The following is a 9,440-nucleotide window of genomic DNA, read 5'->3' as shown; positions in this document are numbered from 1 at the left end:
GTTCTGTGTTGACCACCTGTGGAGAACATTCTAACCCGGTGACAGCTCTAGAGGAGAGCACCCGTGTGTTGAGCTGAGAGAGCGACGGCCGTCCCACGCCACTTGCTATCGACGCTCTTCTGTCTCACGCGGTTTCACGGGGGCGACCGCTCGCCGACTGTAACCCAGCAGGCACTCGACCCCTTCTAAGTGGCTAAGGAAACGTGGCACTTGGCAACGTCTTAGCGCAGGGCGAACCGTAGCGCAAGACTGTTGAGCCCGCCCACACTGTGGTTTCGCAGGCTGTGTATATCCGTTTGAATTGCACATGGATACATAACCCGTGCAGGTGGCTATATCATTACGTGTAAAAGTGTCGGCCGTCTCCGCAAACTTCTGCTGAGATGTGCGAAGTTAATTCGGCTCCGCCCCTGCGTGCCGCAGCTGAACACGCAGTTTGGGCAGCGGCCTGCAGTGCTCCCAAAATCAGCCATTAACAGGCTGAGCGCACCGGCTGCTCAGAGCAACACCCGCCGTTGGAGGGTCTACAGGTAGAACACGAAAATCACAGGAAGTCGTGTGACAGAAAGGATCTATCCGCCCATTCCCCGTCGCTAAAATGAAAATACCGACAGAAAGACCCTGATATTTTAAGTGAGGACAGTATAATGTCCATTACTTTTGCTTGATGATATATAGTCTGAGGGACAGTTGTAAAACTACAGTAGTCTGGAATGAGATTTTCACTGTGCAGCGGAGTGTGCGCTGATATGAAACTTCCTGGCAGATTAAAACTGTGTGCCGGGCCGAGACTCGAACTCGGGACCTTTGCCTTTCGCGGGCAAGTGCTCTACCAACTGAGCTACCCAAGCACGACTCACGCTCCGTCCTCACAACTTTACTTGCTCGCGAAAGGCAAAGGTCCCGAGTTTGAGTCTCGGTCCGGCACACAGTTTTAATCTGCCAGGAAGTTTCATACAGTAGTCTGCGTTCAGCCTTGATGGTCTACAGTACCGTAGAACACACCCACGCCCGAGGGAGGACTCAAACCACCGGCGAGAGGGGAAGCGAAATCCGTGACATTGCGCCTCAAACTGCGCGTCCGCTCCGCGCGCCGTCAGTTAAAATCGTAACCACATTACCTATATGTTATGTGTTCTGCTTACCTATCGGGCGTTACCTCATTTCGATCACTTTGTTTGCATATGTGATCAGTGTCTTGCTAGATTCTCATAGAAACAGGAAGCAGTGAACCTTGTAGAAACTGATTGAGAATGTATGAAGGGCTGTGCAACCTATGAAACACATTTGTTCTACATAGTTATCCTCCAGTCAGCTACTTAAAAATAAACAGTGTTTGTTGCAAATTTGAAATTCTCAGTAATAAGTTCAGATTTTATTCGAAAATTGTTGATTGGCAATGTGAAACAGAGGGATGCTGTAGAACAAATAGAAAATAATACAGATTTATCATATAGTTCTAGGAAACAGAATTTCCTCAAAGAAAGAAAAAGGAAAATTAATAAACAAACGCAAAGTAAACATATAATCCACCGTCGAGTTTACATAAAACATGTGTCTGATATTCATAAACAACTTTCGGCTTTATCGATAGTAAAGAGAAGCTGTTGCCTTTCACTGTAATGAAGAAGTTTCTACTGAGAACAAAATAATAACAATAATTTTGTAGATTTTATCATGTTTGTGCATCTAAACTGCACCTGCGTCGGAAGTAATTGCTCTGGATACACAAAAAGCGGAGAAATTACGTTATCAAACAACTATTATTATTTACAAAATGGAATTAACATTTTATAAGTAAATGAAATAGACAATGGACTAACAATGAATGATGTGCAGTAGTAATAACGTGCAAAACAAACAGACAAATAAAAATAAAAAGAAGTGGCCAACTCCTAGTTTCTCTCTCTCGCATTCATTTACATTTCTTTGCCTACGAATGATACCAATACTACCAGCAATCCCACCAGTTACTACCGAACTGTAGCTTTGGTAGAGCGTAACTCTAAGGAAAATGAGAACAGAATGAGAGCTAATTACTCTGAAAAGAATGGGAACATAGGAAACTCTAGGTGAGAAGGAAATGAGGAAAAAGTATTTCTGGGAAAATATGAGGCCAGTAAACAAACAGTGTTATGCGGGATAATCCACTGGAAGAGCTACTAGGAAAGTCTGGTAGACCAGTACAGTAGTCAAAAAATAGAATGCTCAAGTCAGGATTTCGACTGCAGGTGATGGATGGAAAGTAGTTAAAAAAGGGATGAGGAAAGGGGCGTATCAAGACTTCCCGTATAGCAAAAACCGGCGTGATAAAGGTATTGTGAAAGAAAATTGCCAGAATTGTGGACCAATTCTATTGTCAAGTGTAAACTGGACGTAGTTCGTCTAGCATTAAGGGAAATACCTACCCTGCAATTCTGTGTGCCCATTGGCTGACACAAACTAGGCAAAATCTCGTCTTTGAAGAGGAACCATTCAACTCAAGATTCACTGAAATCTTATTCCAAGCGAAAATAAAAAAATAGGAACTGAGGACAAACTGATAAGATGAATACAGGCAGGGTGCACTAGTGATGGCACAGACGGGAGCGGGAGTGTGTGGAGTTGGGGAAAAGTGTTGTTATAATAATACAGGTGATTGCAATTGATGAAGCAGATGAGTTAGTGGACTCCTTGATGCAAGGAGAGTTTGTGAACTGGTAGAGGAGGACTATGGCTGAGGAATTCGAGTGGGTGGGTGGAGGGGGGGAGGGTGGAGGGGGGGAGCACTAGTAGATAGATCTGTGCCCCGACCAGATGACGGATTTCATGACCAGTACACTGGTAATGATTGAAGCGCTGCAGGGCCCAGGACGAGGACAGCAACGCGGAAACCAAGGCGCTCGGTGGTCGCTGTGGCAGTCGAAACACCGGTATCAGCACCAGAAGTTTCCTGAAGCTGCAGACCTCACGGCCGAGTATGTGACAGTGCTGATCGCAGACGAGGCAGCGTGGCAGTGGAAACAGCGCCCCTCCACTGTAGGTGTTCTCAGTGTGCGACGACAAGCAGACGCACGTGGCCAAACAGTCCTCCCACCCTGGCAACAGGTGGCGTCACCGTTGATACGACGCCCAACACAGCGAACAGACAGTACAGGACATGACTCAAAGCAAGTAAAAGGAACCCAACATGTTTACACATGCAAGTCAGATGTCAGCTGCCGTAGTGACACTCTGGCATCGGTTTTTGACCCCATATGCAGGAGTAAGCTTCACCTGAAAACTGGGTCGACGATCGAAGAGCTCACCCACAAATAACGCGTGTTAATGGGGGTAATCCTCAGAGTGTGTCTATTCTTTTTAATTACATGTTTTATTGAACTAAAATAAGTATTAAGAGGATTTATAAATTTCTATGCGTGTTTATGCCTATGCAAAAAATATCATTTCCTTCTCTTGCAATTAAAATAATAGTAATAAAATTTTAAAACAGAAGAATTGTCATTGCTGCATTCTCATATCTGATCTCAGAACAGTCTTCAATCTAAATCTTTTCCTTTATAGCTTATTCCATCAGGTCTGTTTTTGTTCTGTAATGTGTGCTCTTCATCGTTATTTTCCTTTCTTAGTCCGTTTCGAGTATCAATGCCGATAACTGCGCACTGACGGTCCCTACCTCGCCCATGGATGAGATTTGAGACTCCAGTGTTGCAATGACAAATACTCGGAAGTCCTGTACAGTAGAGTTCTTACGTATGGCGAGAAAAAAATGCCAAGTGTCCAAAAACCAGGCAACTACATTTTGTTTTAAGTCAAGGCATTTCTAACTCAATTTCAAACGTTAATCGTTTTCTTGGATAGATATTTGTGTCCCATGTTTACATCAACACTACACACTTCGTATAAGGCTTAGGGAGTTGTCTCATTTTATGTTTCTTAGCAAGAGCTGCGTGGGCTTTGGTGATGAAATCTAGCCACGTAGCTCTAATATTTGTGGGTAAATCTTTGCGTGGACATTTCTTGAAACGTGTGACCAGTTTCTGTGAGGATATTTGATTGCCATAGAATGCTTAGGAGCGAGTTGGATTAATTGTTGGTATGTTCTCCCTGCGGATTATTTCTACGTGGCAGAGACAGGCAAACCTCTAAATTTTGCATCCTGGATCGACATAAATCGGCGACCTTCAATCTGAGGGGCGAAACATCTGGAAGATATTTTCTGTGGTGCTTCCTGTACCTTCCCTAAGTATCTTGCTCGTATGTTTTAGGGATAATAAATTTTGAAAAGAGAAAATACTGACATAAAGACACTGTAAAAGCCGCCCGTGGTGGCCGAGCGGTTCTAGGTGCTTCTGTCTGGAACCGCGCGACCGCTACGGTCGCAGGTTCGAATCCTGCCTCGGGCATGGATGTGTGTGATGTCCTTAGGTTGGTTAGGTTTAAGTACTTCTAAGTTCTAGGGGGCTGATGACCTGAGATGTTCCATAGTGATCAGAGCCATTTGAACACTGTAAAAGTGGAATACACAACATTAACTATACAAATAGTCTTGGGTAACTGACAGTCATTTCTCTTCTTTTGTTGACCGTATGTCTTTTCATCATTTGTGTGGGAGCAAGTTTCCGATTAGACAGGGTTGATCAAATATCAGTGAGATATTTTCCCTAAGGGAAGAGATTGGGAAGATGAGATAAACTTTTTAACTTAAAATGATCAGGTTTAAGAGGAAAATTTTTGCTGAGTTCAAACACCAAGAAAACAAATTTTCGTTTTGTTTCGGAAGAGTTTTTTTGTTTATTTTTAATGGAAATGGGAACCTTAGGGTCAGCCTGAGACGTGAAGAAAATATTCTCATTTGTTCTGAGGTTTTTTCCTTTTTATTATTTAAGGCTACAAAATAATTTATTTTGCAAGTTAGGCTGACTTTGAAGAGACTTTCTGATCCAGTAAGAAGTATTATTGTCTAATATTTAGTGCCTTAGTGATTTTAGGTTCAAATGGTTCAAATGGCTCTAAGCACTATGGGACTTAACATCTCAGGTCATCAGTCCCCTAGAACTTAGAACTACTTAAACCTAACTAACCTAAGGACATCACACACATCCATGCCCAAGGCAGGATTCGAACCTGCCACCGTAGCGGTCGCGCGGTTCCAGATTGTAGCGCCTAGAACCGCTTGGCCACCAGCGGCCGGCTGTGATTTTAGGCTTAATAACAGAAAAGGAATGCTAAGAATAATGAAAAAGCTATTTTTTATTTGTTAGTGCACCGATTTATCGCTTATATTTAGGATTCGACACATATTTTGTGCAACGATTTGTTTTTTTTTTAAGGTAACAATGTACTAGGACATTCCCTATTTATGGAAGCGTGTTCTATTAACGAATTTATTAACCGAAACGCGATGTCCTAGTGTGTTAGTTTCGCTTTCATTACGTCAATAGAATCAATGTTGTGTTGACTTAATACGAGATCACTACGCGGAGTGTTTCTTCCATCCGTTTTCACTTCCAGCAGGTACCAAGTCAGCTGTATTTCGGGGCTTTACAATAGGATACGAATATACAGCGTGTGGAAAATCAAAGTAGGCCGGACGAGTGGATACGACTGGAGATGAATGAATGCATATAACCACACCACGTGACGCACTCACCACGTGTACGTCTGCTACGTGATCCGGACCGGTTCAGATAGTGTGCGCTGTGCCATTGTGAGTGGAGTAATGCCAATGGGTACTCGAAGTGGAGCAGCGGGTGTTCGTTGTGGAAAGTTACGTGAGAACATAGTCGTGGAAGCGATGTGGTCAGTTGCTTGCTGAGAAGTCTAATAGTGTCAACGTACCAGCTACAGGGTGTCTCAAAAATGACCGGTATATTTGAAACGGCAATAAAAACTAAACGAGCAGCGATAGAAATACACCGTTTGTTGCAATATGCTTGGGACAACAGTACATTTTCAGGCGGACAAACTTTCGAAATTACAGTAGTTACAATTTTCAACAACAGATGGCGCTGCAAGTGATGTGAAAGATATAGAAGACAATGCAGTCTGTGGGTGCGCCATTCTGTACGTCGTCTTTCTGCTGTAAGCGTGTGCTGTTCACAACGTGCAAGTGTGCTGTGGACAACATGGTTTATTCCTTAGAACAGAAGATTTTTCTGGTGTTGGAATTCCACCGCCTAGAACACAGTGTTGTTGCAACAAGACGAAGTTTTCAACGGAGGTTTAATGTAACTAAAGGACCGAAAAGCGATACAATAAAGGATCTGTTTGCAAAATTTCAACGGACTGGGAACGTGACGGATGAACGTGCTGGAAAGGTAGGGCGACCGCGTACGGAAACCACAGAGGGCAACGCGCAGCTAGTGCAGCAGGTGATCCAACAGCGGCCTCGGGTTTCCGTTCGCCGTGTTGCAGCTGCGCTCCAAATGACGCCAACGTCTACGTATCGTCTCATGCGCCAGAGTTTACACCTCTATCCATACAAAATTCAAACGCGGCAACCCCTCAGCGCCGCTACCATTGCTGCACGAGAGACATTCGCTAACGATATAGTGCACAGGATTGATGACGGCGATATGCATGTGGGCAGCATTTGGTTTACTGGCGAAGCTTATTTCTACCTAGACGGCTTCGTCAATAAACAGAACTGGCGCATATGGGGAACCGAAAAGCCCCATGTTGCAGTCCCATCGTCCCTGCATCCTCAAAAAGTACTGGTCTGGGCCGCCATTTCTTCCAAATGAATCATTGGCCCATTTTTCAGATCCGAAACGATTACTGCATCACGCTATCTGGACATTCTTCGTGAATTTGTGGCGGTACAAACTGCCTTTGACGACACTGCGAACACCTCGTGGTTTATGCAAGATGGTGCCCGGCCACATCGCACGGCCGACGTCTTTAATTTCCTGAATGAATATTTCGATGATCGTGTGATTGCTTTGGGCTATCCGAAACATACAGGAGGCGGCGTGGATTGGCCTCCCTATTCGCCAGACATGAACCCCTGTGACTTCTTTCTGTGGGGACACTTGAAAGACCAGGTGTACCGCCAGAATCCAGAAACAATTGAACAGCTGAAGCAGTACATCTCATCTGCATGTGAGGCCATTCCGCCAGACACGTTGTCAAAGGTTTCGGGTAATTTCATTCAGAGACTACGCCATATTATTGCTACGCATGGTGGATATGTGGAAAATATCGTACTATAGAGTTTCCCAGACCGCAGCGCCATCTGTTGTTGACAATTGTAACTACTGTAATTTCGAAAGTTTGTCTGCCTGAAAATGTACTGTTGTCCCAAGCATATTGCAACAAACGGTGTATTTCTATCGCTGCTCGTTTAGTTTGTATTGCCGTTTCAAATATACCGGTCATTTTTGAAACACCCTGTAAGAGCGTCGTTCAACGCTTAATCTGGAATTTGCGTCAGACAAGAACTGTTTCGAACACGTCAGAAAGCATTCTTAACCATTCCCGCATACCAGAAAATGTGGCTGCAGTTCACCGCAAAGTGCTTCAGAGTGTTACCATATCAAACCGACACATGTTGCAAGAGACCTACGTATCACGTTATGTCGTCGATCCTGCGGACGAATACACCACCTGGACCTGCATATCCATCCCTACTGAGTTGTGCTGTTCATGCATTAAAACCATCAGCTGCTGCTCAGCGCCTCCAGTTTTGTGAGTGGCTTTCCAATGAGATGACAATGAACGGCTTGGACATCTGTCGTTAGAATCACAGGTTCTGGGCAGCGGAGAATCCGCGTAACTTCCACGAAACACCACTGCGTGATCATAAGGTTTGAATTTGGCGTGCAGTGTTTGCACGCCACGTTATTAGTCCCATCTTCTTTCATCGGACTCTGACTTCGCCGCGTTACATTGCTAACATGTGCAATCCATTTGTGGCAGCATTAACGGAGGAGGAAAAGACCTACAGTTATTTGCAACTGCATAGAATAACTGCCTATACAGCTGGCCGAACGTTGGAGCAGATTCTCACAACATTCACGCCTGACAGAGCTGTCGGCAGAGGTCACTCTGGTCGCTGCCCTAGCTGGCCACCCAGGTTACCTCATCTGTCAGTGTGATTACTTTGTTTGGGGAGCCCTCATGTCTAAGGTGCATCGCAAAAACCCTCGTAGTCTTCAAGAACTGCAACAGAACATTTCGGATGAAATTGTAGCAATTCCAGTAGCTTCGATCCGCCTTCAGCAGCTTGCTAACTAGGGTCCAAAAGTGCCACGAGCTGAGTAGTGGTCAGTTTCAGCAGCTGTTATAGATTAGTACTGTGTTTCCTTTCCTCTGCTGTGTTTCTCTGTAGCCTGGAACTCTGTCCTCCAGGCCACCTTAATTTGCTCCGCCGTGTACATTCGAAAACTCGACTGCACACACTGTGGTGCAACGGAAGTTAGTGGTAGTTACAGCAGGATTCTTACCGCCACAGCGTGTGCGGGCGAGAAATAAGATAATGGTGCTATGGTATTATGTTATTGAATCAAGAATTTATTTTCTAATTTAAATATCTTGATTCATAATTTTCGTCACTGCCACCAGAAATAATAAGCCGACCACCGCCACGCACTAACCGACCGCCAGCGCGGAGATACTGCCAGCCAATGTTTGCCACTATTTGCCCTCAGTTGAATAACCTACGAAAAAAAATTGTAACTGAAAATCAAATGGATATCGTTGTCTTAATTAAATAACACATAATGAGATTATGTATGCTTCTTGACATCTTATTGTCAAAGCTAGTCGTGTATTTGTTACGATGAAGTAAAGTCCACAAGAAGTGAAAATTATTTTGTTCATCTTCTCAGTCAAGACCCATTATTATTATTTTATTTATTTTGCAAGGACTGAGGGAAAATTACTTTCGTGTTTTGACTGATTCTTTCAGCAGAAAGAGAAAATAGTCTGAGATTATGATTTACAGTTCAGCTTCAGATTATTCAAGGTGCTGCCCATTCAAGAGAATGTTTTCTTCACTGACAATTTTCGACGAAGATGACATTTAACATGAACAAATGAAAGTGTTTTCGCTCAAGATAAAGTCAATCTACGTTCGAATTTGCTAATTACTCATCAGGAAACTTCAAAGATTTAGTTGTGGCTTATGCACTGGATAATAGAAATCCGAACACGGTCAAGAAAGACTGAATCAGATGTTTTGTTGAGTGGAAGGCTGATTTACCGAAAACTGAATTTCTGCTATACTTATATGTCGGAAAGTGGATCCCTAATGCCGCAAAACACACACACACACACACACACACACACACACACACACACACACACACACACAATCGCACGCGTACTGTAATGGACTGATAAGTCTCTAATCAAACCAGTACTGCGCAAACTCCACGCGTACTGCAATGGGCTGATAAGCCTCTCATCAGACCAGTACTGCGTAAACTCCACTTAGCACAGTTAGTTACTTAATTTGT

The 9,440-nt window shown here is 43.9% G+C and overlaps 1 non-coding gene across 1 annotated transcript; it reads right to left on the bottom strand.

Moving 5' to 3' along the window:
• Positions 1-777: 777 nt before the first annotated feature.
• On the bottom strand, positions 778-852 carry Trnas-cga (transfer RNA serine (anticodon CGA)). The gene has a single exon. It is a non-coding gene; the product is annotated as a tRNA-Ser (tRNA).
• Between the last annotated feature and the right edge of the window lie 8,588 nt (positions 853-9,440).

This window comes from Schistocerca nitens, unplaced genomic scaffold (assembly GCF_023898315.1).
Source record: "Schistocerca nitens isolate TAMUIC-IGC-003100 unplaced genomic scaffold, iqSchNite1.1 HiC_scaffold_350, whole genome shotgun sequence".
NCBI classification, from domain to species: Eukaryota; Metazoa; Arthropoda; class Insecta; order Orthoptera; family Acrididae; genus Schistocerca; species Schistocerca nitens.
This window is presented reverse-complemented; position numbering and strand designations above follow the sequence as displayed.